Source organism: Dermacentor andersoni, chromosome 6 (assembly GCF_023375885.2).
Source record: "Dermacentor andersoni chromosome 6, qqDerAnde1_hic_scaffold, whole genome shotgun sequence".
In the NCBI taxonomy this organism is placed as follows: Eukaryota; Metazoa; Arthropoda; class Arachnida; order Ixodida; family Ixodidae; genus Dermacentor; species Dermacentor andersoni.
Window position 1 is genome coordinate 11,047,697 of NC_092819.1, and position 18,589 is coordinate 11,066,285.

Here is an 18,589-nt window from a genome sequence, read left to right on the forward strand (position 1 = left end):
TTGATAGGCGCGGTTGTTGAAGAGCGGTCTCGCGGCAGCTTGGCTAACGTCGTTCTCTTCTTTCTTTCATCTGGTTGTCTGCGCGGCAGGCGTGGTGCATGACAGCTTGTGACATTTCCCCACTGGCAGACAAAGCCCGCCGAGCGAGTCAGTCATCTCGTGGGTTGTAACGCCTCAGACGCGCGACGAGTGTCACTTCAGCCTTGGCCGAGCGTCGTCCACTGCTCGTGAGACGCGCAATGCAGTACTTTACTTCGCTGAGGTGCTCCAGAATAACGTAAGGGCCGACGTAGTGGGCGAGAAGCTTCTGGCACAAGCCACGTTTCCGCAATGGCGTCCAGAGCCACAAAAGGCCACCAGGATCGAAGTAAACGTGGCGGTGACGCCCGTCATAGCGTATCTTGGACCGGCCCTGCGATGCTAGGGTGCGTAGCCTAGCGAGGCGTCGCGCTTCTTATGCTCGACATAGGATCTCATCAATTGATTCGTTGTCATGAGCGAAGTAGGGAAATATGGTGTCGAGGGTGTAGCGCGGCGGACGAGCATACAGAAGCAAAAATGGTGAGTAACCAGCGGTATCGTGTCTCGCGGTATTGAAGGCATAGGTAATGAAAGGCAAGATACTGTCCCAATTCTTGTGTGCTGAATCGACGTACGTGGACAGCATGTTGGCAAGCGTTCTGTTTGTGCGCTCGACCAGACCATTAGTTTGTGGATGGTAGGGCGTAGAATAGCGGAAGCTACATGAACACAGACGAAGGGTTTCTTCAACCACGTCCGCGGTAAACTGTCGCCCACGATCGCTGATTACTATGCGAGGAGGTCCATGTCCGAGTATAATATTAGCCAGCAAGAAAGAAACTTCTGTAGCTGTGGCCGATGGCAATGCGGCGGTCTCACAATAGCAGGTAAGGTGATCTACGCAAACGATAACCCAACGATTACCCTTGGAGGATCGCGGGAAAGGGCCCAGAAGATCTATACCAACTTGCTGAAAGGGGACGCTAGAAGGGGGAACTGGTTGAAGCAGGCCATGTGGCGCTTGTGGCGGACGCTTGTAGCGCTGGCATTCAGAGCAGCTGGCGACGTACCGTTCGATATCTTTCTGCATCTTAGGCCAGCAAAAACGTTCTTGAGCCCGGTAGAGTGTACGTCTGGAACCAAGATGACCGGAAGTTGGGTCATCGTGCATGGCGTGTAATACTTGGTGGCGAAGGTTCTTGGGGACATAAAAGGTAGCGTGCACCGGTGGTCGAGTAGCTCTTCTTATACAGCGCGCCACCATCACGTAGGCGAAAGCGACTACCTGCAGGTGACTCCTGTGCTATATATATATAGTATATGACAGCATCTAAAGTGGCAGTGCTTGCTTCCCTGCGTGATGCCAAAAAGCACGTCCAACAAGAGTGGCTAAGCAAATAGATAAGATTTTGCGACTCAAAAGCAGCCCTTCGGAGCTTGCAGTTTGCCCTACATCACAGTACTAACTAGCAATTGGTCCACCCCCAGTACAGGGTAGCCAACCGGAGATAATCTCTGGTTAACCTTCCTGTCTTTCCTTTGCCTTTCTCTCTCTCTCTGGTACATGAGATATCTGATCCCCACCAACTTTGAATGGAACACGCATAACATTTTAGTGGCTGTCTGAGAAACTACTGAACACGAGCTGTGTTTTTGTTCACGTTATTACGTCCAGTGCCGCTCTCTCCAGAGAGCAATAAACCAGTTGGACTCAAGACCGTTTTCAGAAATTAAGATTCTTGAACCGTGGCCGCGCTCGCCGTTGGCGCAGAAAGCAACAATGGCGTTGCTACATAACTTGAAGACGACGAGTCTTTGCGAGTGTTTGTAGACTTGTTTGCACCTGAAGTGTAAGCGCGACTGGCGTTCTCTCTCCCCTTATTTCTCTCTTTTCATCCCGTTACCTTTTCCGCAGTGCAAGGTAGCAAACCAGACATGCATCTCGTCAATCGCCCTGTCTTTCTTTGCTCCTCTCGCGCAAGGGAGGTCGTCGCGTGTCAGCCATTTAAGGGACGCTGAAGTGAAAGCTTAAAGAATTCTTTTAAGATGAAGGTTTAGCTTGGTTCCAACTTCAATGCCGCCTATTCAAATACGAGTAAAACGCAAGAATGCTTTTCTCAGATAACCCCTGGGCCGATGTTAATGAAATGTATTGCATTTTAGAGAGAAAGTAATTTTTAGTGGATGATGGAAGCGCAATGTTCATCTAGAGCCTGAAGTTGTTGACAATGATTTTTTTTAAGTTCTATGTTAAAGAAATGTAGAGGCCCGAAGTTTGCAAATGTGTGTCTCTGCATCAAAAAGAGATAGCGAAGTTCTGTGAACTGCAACTGTTAGAATATCGAAAGCGGACAAATTTCATGTCTTACTTTATATCTTACTTGAATATGTTAGAATGTTTTCAAGGGCCTTCCAAATGTCCTACGCAGGTATTAGTGGTAGAGTTAAAAGCCATGTATTGTATACCAAATTTTTCGCTTTACATGTACTGTTGAATGCAGTTTGCATAATTGTGATACTTTTCACTGCTTAGTTAGAGTTGTAAACTTTATAGTTTAGTTTTCTGAAAATTTTCCATTTTCAGCAAATTTCATTACAGATAAAAAAAAATCAATTATGGGGTTTTACGTGCCAAAACCACTTCCTAATTATGAGGCACGCCGTAGTGGAGGATTCCGGAAATTTCGACCACCTCTGGTTCTTTAACGTGCACATAAATCTAAGTGCACGGGTGTTTTTGCACTTCACCCCCATCGAAATGCGGCCGCCGTGGCCGGGATTCGATCCCGCTACCTCGTGCTCAGCAGCCCAACACCATAGCCACTGAGCAACCACGGCGGGCTTCATTACAAATTGATGGCTTAATTGAAAAATTGGCTACAAAACAGGCACTAGCTTTGACCTACTTCCTTTATATGCAACAAACCTCATGACATTGGGCGCAGGGTTTAGCAGAAAAAAAAGAATGATTTCTTCTTTCCCGTGCACTTAAATACGATCCTCCGAGCTAAAGCTTGATCTTAAAGGTTCTATTCAATTAGGAAAGATAATTGTCAAATTTCAAGTTCACAAATTTGGCGCCGCAACTTCAGAGCCAGTACGTGAAAGAGACGTCACGTAAAGAAGATGTTATGAATTTCAAGTAATTTTATTCATATTTCAGTCATAGTGGCTTAGCTCTTGATTAGAGTTTGGCCCCCCTAGAATGAATCCATCTTACGAATGACCCCAGCAGACGCCGTCAAAATCAATGACGTCACGACTAGCTGGTGCGGGAACCTCAATGCGGCGTCGCCACCAGTCTTCAGTTTTTCCGTCTTTTCTCGCGAGTGGCTTTTTCGGCATTTTAGAAGGCATTTCATTTATTTATTTATGTACCTCACAATACCCCTGTTGCGGAGTTTTACATGAGGAATGGTTAACCGTACATAGAAACAATTCAACAACAGGAAAGAAACACTAAATACAATATTGCCAAATAACTATGTATAACAAATACAAACAAGTGGTAAATACAACACATCTAGCTGTAAAATAAATAAATGTAGACATGTGTAATATATAGTGCATTAAAAATTTTTTAGTTCCCTTGATGTATAGATATTGTCACAGTCGGTAATGTGGAAAGAAGACGACGCTGATGGTGGTCTTGGAGACGACGAGGAAGTGTTTAGCAGTATCGATGCTCTACGCTTGTTGGCTCAGCCATTAAAAGCCACTTGTAAATAGACGAACGCTTCTTCCTTCCCGTAACATCATTGGTGGAGGTGCGGGGCAATCACTTGAGCAAGACGGAGCTCCGCAGCGGACGTAACCTGGCCGCCATGTCATCCAAAGGAGAGAGTTCAACCGCGGCCCCGTCGTCGCCACCGACGGTCATCCTGGCCCAGCCTCGCGACCCCGGCATGTTTTCCGGGATTGACAACGTTGACGTCGATGACTGGTTATAGAATTATGAACGGGTCAGCGCACACAACAGGTGGGATAACACGCTTATGCTGGCTAATGTAATATTCTACCTCAAGAAAACAGCACGGGTCTAGTTCGAAACACATGAAGAGATTACGAGTTGGGACCAGTGTAAACAGAAGCTTAGAGATTTGTTCGGCAAACCCGTCGGCCGCCAACGTGCTGCGAAGAAGGACCTTGGGACCCGTGTACAGACGTCCACTGAATCTTACGTGGCGAATATCCAGGACGTCCTCGCTCTTTGCCGCAAAGTAGATAACAATATGGCAGAGGCAGACAAGGTCAGCCACGTCTTAAAGGGCATCGCGGACGACGCGTTTAACCTGCTTGTTTATAAGAACATCACAACGGTCAATGAGATCATTAACGAATGTCGCCGCTTTGAAGACGCGAAGAGTCGCCGCATAGTTCGACAATTTACTCGTCTACCTAATACCGCAGCTTCTTCGACGTGCGAAGACATTTGTCTACCGCGTGAGTCCACCTCCTGCGAGAACGTCGTACGTATCGTTCGGTGAGAAATCGAAGCAGCGTCTCCTTCCACGCCAGTCACGCAGTGCTTTGACGATTCCCGGCCGCTTGTGTCCCTCATTCAGTCGGTCGTTCGCCAAGAACTTGCCAATGTAGGTCTTCCATCCATCTGCTCCGCCAGCCGTCCTGACTTTGCTTCGTCTGCTGCCTCTGCCCCTGCTCACCGGAGCCAATACGTTCCATATCCGAGCTATCGCAACCCGGCCGAATGGCGCACCCATGACGATAGACCCATCTGCTTTTACTCTGGACGTGTAGGCCACATCTCTCGTCACTGTCGAAGTTCCTGGCCAGCCCACTCTCGACCAAGCTTTCCCGCCTACCGCCACTCCCCACTGAATCCTCGCCCACCATCACTCTCCACCGAGGTTGAAGACGCACCTGACAACGCTCGAGCCACCGCGACCAGCCGATCTCCATCACCACATAGTCGCCGCTCCCGTTCGCCCCAGCTGCGTCGCTCTCCATCCCCAGCTTACCATCGCCGCTCTCCGACGGGAAACTAACTGGGGCAGCTCCTGGAGGTGACGCTGCTCTAGAACACCGGCCTGAAATTCCTTTGCTGACCCTGCCTACTAATCGGAACCTTCTGGACGTGGACGTGGATGGTTTGCCCCTTACAGCACTCATCGACACTGGAGCCCAAATTTCCATCATGAGTGCGGAGCTTCGAACGCGCTTGAAAAAAGTACTTACTCCTGCTCCGACTCGACTGCTCCAGGTCGCCGATGGTGGAACTCCGGCTGTGCTTGGAATGTGTACTGCTCGTGTCAGTGTCGCCGGTCGCCACACGTCCGTTTTGTTTAGTGTGCTTGAACGTTGCCCTCACAATGTGATCCTCGGACTCGACTTTTTGTCCGCCCATTCTGCTCTGATTGACCGTTCCGCCGGTGTTGTACAACTTGACCTACCCCTACCTGTTCCCATTGACCTTCCTGCTCAAGCTCCAGCTCAGCTTTGTTCCGCGGATTTTATACGCCTGCCATCTCTTGCAGCAACCTTCATCCCTGTTTTAGCCAGCCCACCTGTACCTGACGGAGACTATGTCCTTACTCCCGCGACGTCAGTCCTGCTTTCTCACAATGTCTCCTTCCCACACACCATCGTTTCTGTTGCGGACAATCAGACATGTCGTCTGATCCTAAATTTCGGACAGTGCCCGCAAATAGTCCCTCGAGGCATGTCTCTTGCCAAGTTGTCACCAACGCACGAGTGCCACATTTCTGCTCTATCTGTTGCGCCGTCTTCGACCACTGCTCATTCTGCGCCTTCTGCATCAGTCCGGACCGACGACTTTACAAAGATGATTGCACCGGACCTCTCAACCCAACAAGCCGCACAGCTCCGTGGCCTTCTCGAGTCCTACTCCGACATTTTCGATCTGAACGATCGCCCTTTGCGTCAAACTACGGTCGTGACGCATCGGATAAATACCGGCGATGCAGCACCTGTTCGCAGACGCCCATACCGGGTGTCGCCCTCTGAGCGACAAGTTATCCAGAGCGAGGTTGACAAGATGCTTGCCAAAAGGATTATTGAACACACTTCCAGCCCGTGGGCGTCCCCTGTTGTTCTCGTCAAAAAGAAGGATAACAGCTGGCGATTCTGCGTTGACTATCGTCATCTAAACACGATCACCAAGAAAGATGTATATCCACTTCCCCGCATTGACGATGCTTTGGATTGTCTCCACGGTGCCACTTATTTTTCATCTATAGACCTTCGCTCTGGATATTGGCAAATTGCTGTGGATGAAATAGACCGTGAAAAGACAGCATTCGTCACACCAGACGGCCTATATCAGTTCCGAGTAATGCCATTTGGCCTGTGCAATGCCCCGGCGACCTTTGAACGGATGATGGACATGCTCTTGCGTGGTTTGAAATGGTACATCTGTTTGTGCTACTTGGATGACGTCATCGTATTCTCTTCAACTTCTGCGACTCATCTTGAAAGACTTTCATCTGTTCTTTCCGTTTTTCGCACCACTGACTTACAGCTCAACTCATCCAAGTGCCACTTCGGTCACCGCCAAATAACCATGCTCGGACACCTCGTCGATTCGTCAGGCATTCGCCACGACCCCGCTAAAGTTCATGCTGTGCAGAATTTTCCCGTACCAACTTGTGCCAAAGATGTTCGCAGCTTTATGGGCCTTTGCTCTTACTTCAGCAGGTTTGTGGAAAATTTCGCCCATGTTGCCAGTCCCCTTACTGACCTCCTGAATAAAGACGTTCCTTTGTGTTGGGGCTCTGAACAAGCGTCTGCTTTCTCGCAGCTCATCACGCTGCTTACCACACCTCCTGTTCTCGCCCATTTTGACCCCTTCGCTCCGACAGAAATCCGCACTGACGCCAGTGGCTACGGCATCGGCACAGTTTTAGCTCAACGCCAATGTGGGCACGACCGCGTTATCGCCTACGCCAGTCGCCTCCTCTCTCCCGCCGAGCGCAATTACTCGATTACTGAGCGCGAGTGCCTCGCCCTCATTTGGGCGGTGGGCAAGTTCCGACCCTACATATATGGTCGACCATTTACAGTTACAACCGACCACCACACCCTTTGTTGGCTTTCCTCACTCAAGGATCCCACCGGACGCCTCGGTCGCTGGGCCCTACGGCTGCAAGAATACACATACACTGTGGTCTACAAGTCGGGTCGTCTACATCAGGACGCCAACTGCCTGTCTCGTCATCCCGTCAATGTAGCGGACGGTTTAGGGGATGTCGCACCGATCTGCGTTCTTTCGCTCTCTGCCTTGCAAGACATTGGCGCTGAACAACGACGCGGTGAGTCGTTACGCCCCATTATCGAACGCCTGCTCTCTGCTCCGTCTGACCCATCCCTTCACATGTTCGTACTACAAAATGGCATCCTGTATCGCCGCAACATGCACCCCGACGGGCCCGAGCTCCTAACCGTCATTCCGTCTCATCTGCAATAGATTGCACTGCAGCAACTGCAGGACGTTCCCACCGCTGGACACCTTGGCGTCACGCGGACCTATGACCGAATTCGGCGACGGTCTTTCTGGCCCCGTCTAAACCGCTCTGTCCGGCGCTATGTTGCCGCGTGTGAGTCGTGTCAACGCCGAGAAAGACCAGCTGTGCCTCCTGCGGAACTGCTGCAGCCTTTGGATATACCGGCCGACCCTTTTTTTTCGCGTTGGCCTTGATCTCCTCGGACCATTCCCTATATCCAAGGACGGAAATAGGTGGATTGCTGTTGCTACGAACTATACAACTCGCTATGCCATTACTAGAGCGCTACCGACCAGCTGCGCTACAGAAATCGCTGATTTTTTGCTTCACGACGTCATCTTGCACCACGGTGCACCTCGTCAACTTCTCACCGATCGCGGCAGATACTTTCTTGCCAAAGTCATCGACGACCTACTTCGATCATGTGCTACTAAACGCAAACTTACTACCGCTTACCATCCTCAAACTAACCGTCTTACCGAACGCCTGAACCGCACAATAACTGACATGCTAGCAATGTATGATCCTCCGATCATCGCGACTGGGACATTGCTCTACCATTTGTCACGTTCGCCTACAATTCCTTGCGCCACGACACAGCTGGCTATTCACCCTTCTATCTCCTCTTCGGCCGTGAGCCGACTTTGCCTTTCGAGACTCTCCTTCCGGCCGCACTCGACTCGCCGACAGAGTGCACTCGGGATGTAATAGCCACAGCGACCCAAGCACGCCAGATTGCCCGCATTCGTCTTTCTGCTTCACAGACACGCCAGAAGCACCGTTACGACCAGCGTCATCATGGCGTGAACTATGAACCAGGTGCTTTTGTGCTAGTTTGGTATCCAACTCGGCATGTTGGTCTTTCCGAGAAATTCCTCTCGCGATACTATGGCCCTTACCGCATCCTTCGCCAGGTGACCCCTGTCACATATGAAGTGTCTCCGCTGAGTGCCACGGTGCCTTCACCTCTCTCCGACATCATCCACGTCAGCCGTATCAAACCGTACCTTTCTCAGACCGATGAGCCGCACCAATCAGGTGCTTTTTCCGACGGGGGTGATGTCGCAGTCGGTAATGTGGAAAGAAGACGACGCTGATGGTGGTCTTGGAGACGACGAGGAAGTGTTTAGCAGTATCGATGCTCTACGCTTGTTGGCTCAGCCATTAAAAGCCACCTGTAAATATACGAACGCTTCTTCCTTCCCGTAACAATATTAAGATTTCAATGCAGCGTCTTACAACCTGAAGAGAACAAGCAATGCATAAGACTATTTAATAATGTCAGCCCGAAACACTTTAAATTTCTCAGGGTTGGTATTGTTTACAGAATGTACGGGTAACTTGTTCAAATCTTGCCGTTTGGACGAAGAATGAAGTCATATGCGCGGAAGTGTGGGCATGTGAGGGATGAATGGCTTTTTGGTGACTTATGCGAAGCGATAGTCGATGGGCGGGAGTGACGATGGCGCAGTTAATCGACGAGTTGTAAAATTTGTGAAAAGTGGGAAGCCTCGAAATTTTGCGGTGGCATTAAAAACTGAGAAGGCTTGCCCGGGATTTCAGCGCGTTGACGCTTGTTAGATAAAAGTAATAAAAATAAATGCGCCTTGCTGCGCGATTTTGGACCGATTGCTAGCGTTTGAAAGGTTAATCTAATGGGGGTCCCAAACTACGCAGGCCTACTGTTTAGATAACGGAAGAAACATATTTGTTTTCGCAAATACACCGCGATTGTTGAGCAGTAAAGGTGCGTTATTTGGTGCGTTTGGAAAACGAAATTTAGTGCTCACCGCCTTTGGTCCCATTGATGTCTGTACCAGTTAAGTAGAAAGTTCAGAAGATTGCGTAACAAAGAATAGCGCGATACGCAAGGAACTCGCCCGGCATTGTGTACAGCAGACATCTGGGTCCGCGAAAATCAAGTCAATCTTATTCCAACATCTGAAATAGATAACCCCGTAGATCTATCCCTCTCTCTGGCTCGTCCTGAGGAGGAAGAAGCCACAGTTGCTTTTACATTTTCTTGCTCAAAGGATTTGATTTCTTTCTGTATCTTTAAGCAGGAGCTAAAAGGCACCAACGGACGATTGCTCAGGTCCCTTGCAGTCCCCATAACTTTCGGTTTCTCGCCGAAGATCTCCAGGGTTTCCTGGGGCGACGCGAAATTCCAAGAGAACGTACCCATCTGAAATGTCAATCGCATATTATTGTCTGTCCATCAGATACGCTTATCTTCTTTTTTTGCGCTTTGATGTCCCTAATGCGAAAAGCATATTTCTTTAGATACTTTATGGTTTTTGAAACTTTTTTCCCCCACAAGACTACGTTTTCTAGAACCGTTTTTATAATGCCAGCTTACAGCCCCACTATCTATCTCAGAGCCTTTCTTTTCATTCGGTACAAAAAGTCAAAAAAGAAGGATATGGTGACCCAGATTTTAGACAGCTCACACGAAAAGTCCATTCAGGCCTAAACGCCTACGTCAGCTACTGAAATATCTTTTCTTCTATCGTCGGAGCACTTTCCACTTAAGTAAACCGTTCAGAGCACCAACGTGGAGGTGATTTGAATTTTTACTCGTAAGCGTTCAATTTTCCGCAGGGTGAATTTAACCGTTATATATGGAAGTATGTGCTATCGGTGCAAAATGGTATTTGGCATGGGATTTCGTGAAATAAAATAACGTTGGGCTCTTCTAAGAGTTTTCTTTTTCGGTTCCTAAACACTGTTCTTGTTCAGCCCTTATAGCAGATATTTTCTCTACTACGATTGCCTGACGCCTGTTCATAGGAACCGTTCTAGCGTATGTTGAACTTTGCGAAGCTACAAGTTGTGCTAGTATGAGCACTCTGTGCTAAGCTTCGCTCATGTACAGACTTTAGGCGTATGCATAAACTGCGCGGGCATTCAGCTGTCTCGAGAAGTTGAAGTCCTTGGAACTGTTTGTGTCATTAGAACATAATACTAGCATATAGCAAATGATCTGGCGACTCTTCCTTCAAGGTATACTCTAAAGTACCGTAAACAGTGTCGTGTCTTAAACACCCAACAGAATCCAGAATTGGCCTTTATCTGCGCGGCAGAATCGTAAGAGGATCAGTCTCAGCTTGCCTACCTACGTAAACTCCATTGCATATATCGTGTTCAACGCTGTGAAGGCTATAGAATGACTATGGCAGTGCCTGTGCCTGCGAAACTTCTTTATTTAGGCTAAGTGATAAAAATAAACATTACCTCTTAAAAATAAACAAACTATGTTATACGGCAGCTTACAGGTTTTTTATGATGATATTGCTTTTCGTAGTGTTTTCATTGCTCTTCGTAAGCAGCGCATGCTGTCCGACAGCTGCACGAGCTTCGCATTGTCGCGTTTATTCTCACAAATCTAGTATGCAGCTTAAAATGAACATTATAACATCAGGACTCCTATCACAAGACGAGTTGCGCGACACTTTAAGAAAGACTTAAGTCCATGGTTGCTGAGAAACACGGTGTAATCAAAACAGAAAGTCTTTAGCTATATTTTGCATTAAACTATGCCTTGAATTTCACATCTTACGCACAATAAATACCAACACATCATTTCAAACACTATACTTTACCGCCTTAGGCTCAGTACCGGGTTTACAAAACATATTGAACATAGCATTTATCGCGTTGATAGTGGTCGCGCGGATGAAGACGTACAGTAAGGTCCGCTCTAAGAGGGAACATGCAAGCGCGTGGCTGGTTGGATGGATGGATGGATGGATGGATGGATGGATGTTATAAGCGTCCCCTCTGGAACCGGGCGGTGGGTTGCGCCACCAAGCTCTTGCTATTATACTGCCTAAAGTCCTTCCTAGGTTAAAAAAAGAACAACAAAGAAAAAAAAAGTTATGCAGATCCCACACACTGTGGGAATCGATGTAAGCGAAGCATTCCGTGCTGAATGCTTTGATTCACGATAATTAGCGGTGACGTTGACGGCTAAAGCTTAATTTCTTCAACGTTTAGTCTAACACGAGAGTGGTGAGTCGATGTTAAATGTTACCTTGAGGGCACCACTGCTGTTTGCGTAGTACACAGGACACACAGGGAGAAGTGTTTGCTTGATGCGTTGTTGTGCGCCATATTTCATAACCTCGGAGGGGGTTGACCATAGTCATTGCCTCATATGGCACATCGCATTGTGGTAGAAGCATTAAATTTAAATTGGATTATGGGGCTCTACGTGCCAAAACCACAATCGGATTATGAAGCACGCCGTGGTGGCGAACTCCAGATTAATTTTGACACCGTGATGTTCTTTAACATGTCCCAAAATATAAGTGCACGTGCATTTTCTATTTCGCCCTCATCGAAATGTGGCTGCCGCAGTTGGCATCCAACCCACGGCCTCTAGCAATGCCATAGCCGCAAAGCTAACGCGGCGGCCACAGAAGTGTTGATTTGACGGTCGACTGCTTGCTTAGTGTCGCCTGGACCCTGCGGTGCGCTTTAAAGGGACACTAAAAGTTAATATAAAGTCAACGTGGACTGTTGAAATATCATCCCAGAAATCTCGAAACGCTTGTTTCATGCGAATAAGACACTTATTTTAAGAGAAAATGCGTTCTGAACCGTCCGCATACCTCTAGCGCAGTTCAAATCACCCGCCTTCCGATCGAGTAGTGGTGACGTCATGGTCTCATAGTGACGTTGCGCTGTCAGTGAGTAAAACGGCGCCCGCAGACGGCGCTACGGCTTTTCTGCACAAAACGCAAACGCGCGGCCAGAACCAGAGCCAAGACGGAGCCAACAGCAGCGCGAAAGCGGAACTATAGTGGCTAGCGGAAGGGAAAGCGCGCGATGATAAGCTGGTTCTTTATTTTATGACGCCAACTTTGACGCTGGTTGCAATGAACGACCCTGACAACGACACATTGGCTAGCGCTGCCGGCGCCATTGCGTACTACTACGACGGCAGCTGTATGTCATGGCTGTACATATTCGCACATTTGTAGCTTTTCCTTCGTGAAAACCAGATGCCGCACTCACTGCCCCGTCTTCGACCTGCGCTTCGGAGAATGCAGGCAAGACCGACGGAACAGTGTTACGGGAAAGTACTGCTTTGAAAGGCAATCCACACGACTTCAGTAAGTCGGCGTTCAACTCGTAATCCTCTGGTCGAAAGTGCAGCGAGCACACTATGCGATTTTTCGGCTCTGCAACGCGCTGTGGCCGTGGTACGGCACTTATAACCACTTCGAACGGAAAGGTTCACTCGTTGGCACACAGTGATAAGTAACGTTGGATTCGCCGCTGCAACTACCCTTGGCCAAGCTCCGCGGACCGTTCGCGCATCCCACGACATCACATGGACGTGGCATTCTCGCTGATTGTTCGAAATGCAAGTTTCGCGAGCCAGGAGAACCAGCGCAGCACGACGCGGTAACGAAACAACTGAAACTCCAAAGCGCGCGCGGCGCAGAGTCGAGCGCGCAGAGTCGAGCGAAAACGAAACCTTTCGACCACCCATTTCTTTTTTAGAATCGAACAAGTAGCATTTTCTTCCGTCTTATACCCTAATGAAATTATTTTTTTTAATACGAGCAGTTGAGTACTAGTGACAAATTATGATGAGGAGTGCCTTCGTCATCGTGATAGCACAGGAATGTCGCTGGGGGGTCTGAAATCGTGTCATGCATTAACCTCAATTTCTCGGTTACTAAAGCTCTGTTCGCGATTATATTGACGCCTTAGACGTTCGAGAGTATTGCTTTATCACTTTAACTTGACTTCATAGTAACCTTTAGTGTCCCTTTAAGTAATGCGGCTTTGCTTCTGCGCGCCCAACGTAAGTTGCCCGCTTGACATATTTGCATGGCGTTTATTTTTCAGAAATAGCCCCAACCTACTGTACCGTACTTTGAACTTAAACTTATCCTGTGTACCCGCTACCGCTGTAGTATAGTAATGGGGTTTCCTTGCCTTCTCACGCCACCGCCCCCCCCTTGTATGAGAACTGCCTCTTCTCCTCCCTCTCCTTCTCCTCTTCTGCTCTGTACAGTTCTATCTGCGTCCCCTCTGGCCTCGCGCCTTAGTAGAAAGGGAAGCGTTGCACTTTCTGAGATGCTTCTGAGGGGAGTCACGGATAATTACAGCTGTCAAGCGGCTAATGTGGTTACGGCCAGGGAGCTCCAGATGGTATTGTGCACATTCGACGCGGTGGGGTGAAAACGAGTTTCTCCCATCGCCTTTCCTCTCTTACTCGCGCCAGTCATCCATATACACGCTCTGAACCACGCCCTCGACGTGGTGTGCGCGACAGCAGCAGCCACAGGAGCCACAACAGCCACAACAGCCACAACAGCCACAACAGCCACAACAGCCCTCAAGAGCCCACAAGAGCAGTGGGAAAGTCGAAGGAAGAGGCAAAAAACGCTCCGCTTTAAAATCACGATGAACTCTCAGAACCAAATTTTCTGACCCCCTATTGTGAACTTGTCGTTTCCCTACTTTTCTTCCACCAATCTTCCTATCCGCTGGAGCGGTAGCTACCTTTAATAGCATATACAGTAACTATAGGTCAGCCATGCCCCGGAGACAAATAGCATGACCAGCGAAGAAATTCAGGAGCTGAGCAAGCAAGAAGCGTTCAGGAGAATTCCGAAGCTATTACTGCTGCATTGCCCACTCTGATAACCGACAAGACAATTGAAGCCCGATGCAGGGAGCATACCAAGCTTGCCCTTACGACCATGAAATTTCCGCCTATGCTACAAAAAGGAGGGAGGATTGGTATCAGTTTCTTCACACTGAAAAAAAAAAAAAAAACAAGACGGAAAAGGCCAGCGCACGCTAGAGAGCACCAAGCGGAGAAGTAGCAGCCTACGCGGGACACGCACCGCCCTTATGAATCTATCGCATTCCCCGCGCTTCCAAATCACGCCAGTAGACAGCACCGGTGGGCACGCGCTCGCTTGTTCCGTCTAGGAGTGGATCGTACTGTACATCTGCTGGTACGATGCCCCCGTCATCATACTAAAGGACGAGATTTGATAAGCACCCTAATGGCAATAGACCGTGCGCCCTCAAGCCTTAGCAAGGTCCTATAGTTGAATGGCCAACAGATATATCACAAAGGAGAGTGCCATCGGCCCTCCATAAATTTATGGAAGTGAGTAATATGGTCAAATCATTTATAGCAATTCGTATTCTTTTCTGTGCCCGAAGTAGAGGAAATTTTCGTGACCTGATTCGGATGTTTTCTGTATTTACTGTCCCTATGCGAGCTGACCTTAGGTTCCACTGTGTCTTATGGGACCTCTGTTGTGAGTTGTGTTTATTGTATTCGTTTGAGCCGACTTTACGTCCTAATGTGCTTGACGTGACATGATTCGTGAGTTGACCTTTCTACATTTATGCGAAATGACTTTATGCGATAATATTTGCGATTCCTCTTGTGAAGTGGTCTTAGCGCATTTATGTATGAATGTCTGACGTTTGTCTTCTTGTTACGTTGCTTTTGTTCGGCGCCTACTTGTTATTATATTTAGTATACATTTGCTACCTATATAAAAAGGAGTAGCCGTCACCACCGAAACGCACGAACGTCTCCCAAATATTACGTATTACGAAATGTCACACAATGTTGACGAGAGGTAATGTTTAAATTGCCCGTGAAAGGTAAACAAAAAGCTCAGGGCAAGGTATCAAACCAACGTCCTTTCAATTGGGAGCTGCATGTCTAAGGCGTCTGACCATCAAACGCGCGGAGAGATATTTATGACCGAACTTCTTGCGTAGCTTCCACAACGTTGCACGCTAAACATGAATGTTGTACAGCGTTTGCTAAGCCCGATTAATGCTCGCTAAACTTGAAGCTATACGCAACCCCGCCCTCTTCGGCTTCGCCAAGGCGAAGAACGGACATGGGCCGAGCTGTTCACGTATAATTTCCACAGTGTCTCTAGCAATATAACAAGCGAACAGAAATTCATGTTATAAAAACAAAACAATCCTTAAACCTGCGTAATACCAGCAAGCGAAGTGGCTTACCTCGTACAGTACGTTACAATTTGTTGAGCGTAGCGAAGCTCGTAGCGACAACATTGATTCCTTTATCCGCCGTCAACTGCCGCGGTCACAGTTCCTTGCCCAGCGCTTATGGTCCAGTCGTCACCGACCGGCAGTGAAAAGCACAGAAACAAGTGGATGGTATAGGTGCGACTTGCACACGCAGCGTCAACTTAGCTGGGGAGTCATCAACATCAGGTGAATATGCACATAGCAATCGGACCGAAGGAGTGGAAAGCACGCTGTAGCCGCACCTATTTGAGGAGCTTGAACTGGATGCAAGATATGCAGGGAAGGACCAACGTGAGGCACTAAAGTCCCACTTCCGCAGTAATCATGATTGCAGTGGTCACGCGGTACCTGTACGTGGCTGCCTTTGGAGCGGCGGTGGACGGCGCCCTCCATGGAGGGCTGGCCGGCACAAAGTCTCGGAAGAGGCCTGCAATTTGCGGTAGTGACGATGGAAACCAGTTGTTCTCGAGTCCCTAAAGTAGCTCTCGTAATCCGAGTAACGTCGGCAGGAGCTGTCACTCGTAACAGGTACGACTGCGATGCACGGTATACGACGCAGAATTCAGCCACGATGGTTTGTAGCAAGGAAAGTGGCGAACGGAATATGCCGCACCAAGATGTTCGTTCTAGCTCCGATGCTCAGTGGTTTGCGCATGACCTGCTGCGCCCGCTTTATCTTTGCGCCTTAATCTTTCTTCGCCACTGGCTCACATGCCGCCTTGCCGGCGTTATCACCGAGATCAGCGCGAGCGGAGGTGTAAAAAAAAAAAAAAAAACGAATGAGCCGGTGAAAAAAAATATCAGTGCCCTTCCACTCTGTCAAGAAGGATGACCAGTGAAGCTGTGTATGTGGGCGCCCTAATGGCGAACTGCACCTCCGCCGCGGGTCTGCCCGACACTGCACTGCCTTCGCGATCGGTCCACGTATGGGGAGTGCTTAACGCCTGCTTCACCATCGCCGTGGGTCGGCCCGCCAATGCACTATCTCCGGGATCGGTCCACGTATGGGAGCCTTCTTGCCTACCACAACGACACGAAAATTTCTTTGGACGGTAGAGGTATACAGCTTCGCTGTAAACAAACAAACTCAAAGGAACAGAATAGCCGAGCTTTGTATGTTCGAGAAGTGTCAAACGTTTTCTAGGCTGCAAAAAGCACTGTTGAAACGTCGTCCGTCGACATAACCCCCGTGCAGAATTTCCTTCTCTCGTTTCCCGACCCCTTAAGGCTTAAAAGTATGGGCCAGCCAAAACGACTTTCTGATTATGAGGCACGCCGTAGTGGAGGACGGTGGAAATTTTGACCACCTGGGGTTGTTTAAGCTGCACGTAAATCTAAGTACACGGGTGTTTTCGCATCTCGCCGCCATATAAATGCGGCCGCCGTGGCCAGGATTCGATCCCGCGACGTCGTGCTCAGCAGCCCAACCCCATAGCCACAGAGCAACCAAGGCGGGTGCCCTTAAGGCTTGCGGTGTGATATGGCAGCCAGCATGACTTGCAACACTAACAAGCGCATGCGTCGCAACCCACGGATACCATTCCACATTCACCATCTCATTTCGGAATGCAGTATATATATAGCGACAGGTATTCAGCGGCACGTGTCCACATTCCGATTTTTTCTATCTACATGGTTGTCCCACGTGCGATCTTTTTTCATTTGCGAAACCCTTATGCGATCAAGCGCTCGAGAACACTACAAGTGTGTTTTCCCGGTACCTTGTGAGAACTTCGTGGTGCACGTGTTCGAGATGATGTGCAGGCAAGGATTGAAATGTGTAGGTCAACGTCAAACTTCTAGCTTGTAAACAGATATGCATTTGTGGTAGCCCTTGTGTCCTCCCTAAGTGCCTTGCCCTCTATTGTGTCTTATTCAATACCTGCAACTAAAATTTGATGCATCACAGGTTTACCACAGAAAGTTCGTTTCGCGCAGAAGTTGCCTATACTGTCATTTACGCTACTCTTCTTGTGTACGAAAACTTCTTTTTCTGCTCGTTGGGATCCGCTTGTCGCCACCAACGCTGCCGACGAATGGTACTCTGTGCGGTAGGACGCCGTTCCGGTGCAAAGGTATGAAAAATTAGACAGCTTTTCTTTGGCGTCCGCAACCACCCACGTACGCAGCGCGCGAGGTCACGCGTACATGGCGAAGCGCGCGCGCACGAATCGGCAATAGTTGGCCGGACGCAAAATTTGATAAGGGGATTGCTAACTTGCACGAGCAGAAGCCGGTAGTGTGCTACTCAGCGCCGCCATATGCGAGCTTCTGATACTGTGTAGCCAATATCGGCAGCCACGAAGTCAAACCGCAAGCCGGAGTGATATTTTCGGCCGGAGCATTATCGCAAAAATGCGCTCTCGTGGACACGCGAGAGCACGCGAGAATGTCTCTCACAGACCGCACAGCCGGCAGCGGACGCTGCACAGCTTTTGAAAAACTACGGGCGCGCGCTCCTGCGTACTGCGCATGCGCACTGTCGCCTCCGGTGGTTTCCTGCGTACCCAGAGCTGTTGCGAATGCCCAACTAGAACTGTCTACTCTCTTCGACGTCTGCACGTTTGATGTTTCGTGGTTCAAATTTAGCTGCCCCTCTGGAGAAACGTTCTCCAGAAATGTAGTTTAAGGGAAGTTGGGAAGTTGCGTGTTGTTGAAATGCAACAACAGGCTGTAGCGCCAGGCCTCGGAGTTGTATATCTGCAACATGGCAAGGCCTGGGACGCTATTTTGTAGGAATGCCTTTCTTTATTACAATGCCTTCTCGCCTGACGTCACCGCTTTTGGAAATGGTGGTTGCGTACGCACGACGTTTTTTGGATAGTCTAATCGGAAGCTCCCTTCATTGGCCGGATGTTTCTTTCGAGTTCTCTTCTCTTTTTCCGGGGCTTCATAGCAAATTTGTCTTGTAAAGCAACACTTAATAAAAGCGGACTTCCATGCTGCGTTAAGCAAATTCATTTTATAACCTTACAACGCAAAAGCTGCCGCAGCTTAAAGAAATGCAAACGCAAGTACTCCTATTTTTGAAGCCA

The 18,589-nt window shown here is 48.8% G+C and overlaps 1 long non-coding RNA gene across 1 annotated transcript in view; it reads right to left on the minus strand.

Annotated features, from left to right (window-relative positions):
- LOC140218931 (uncharacterized) overlaps positions 1-17,162 on the minus strand; it is a 270,707-nt gene extending 253,545 nt beyond the window's left edge. The window contains exon 1 of the long non-coding RNA XR_011895085.1: positions 15,525-17,162. This is a non-coding gene — a long non-coding RNA (uncharacterized lncRNA). The remainder of the gene's footprint in view (positions 1-15,524) is intronic.
- Between the last annotated feature and the right edge of the window lie 1,427 nt (positions 17,163-18,589).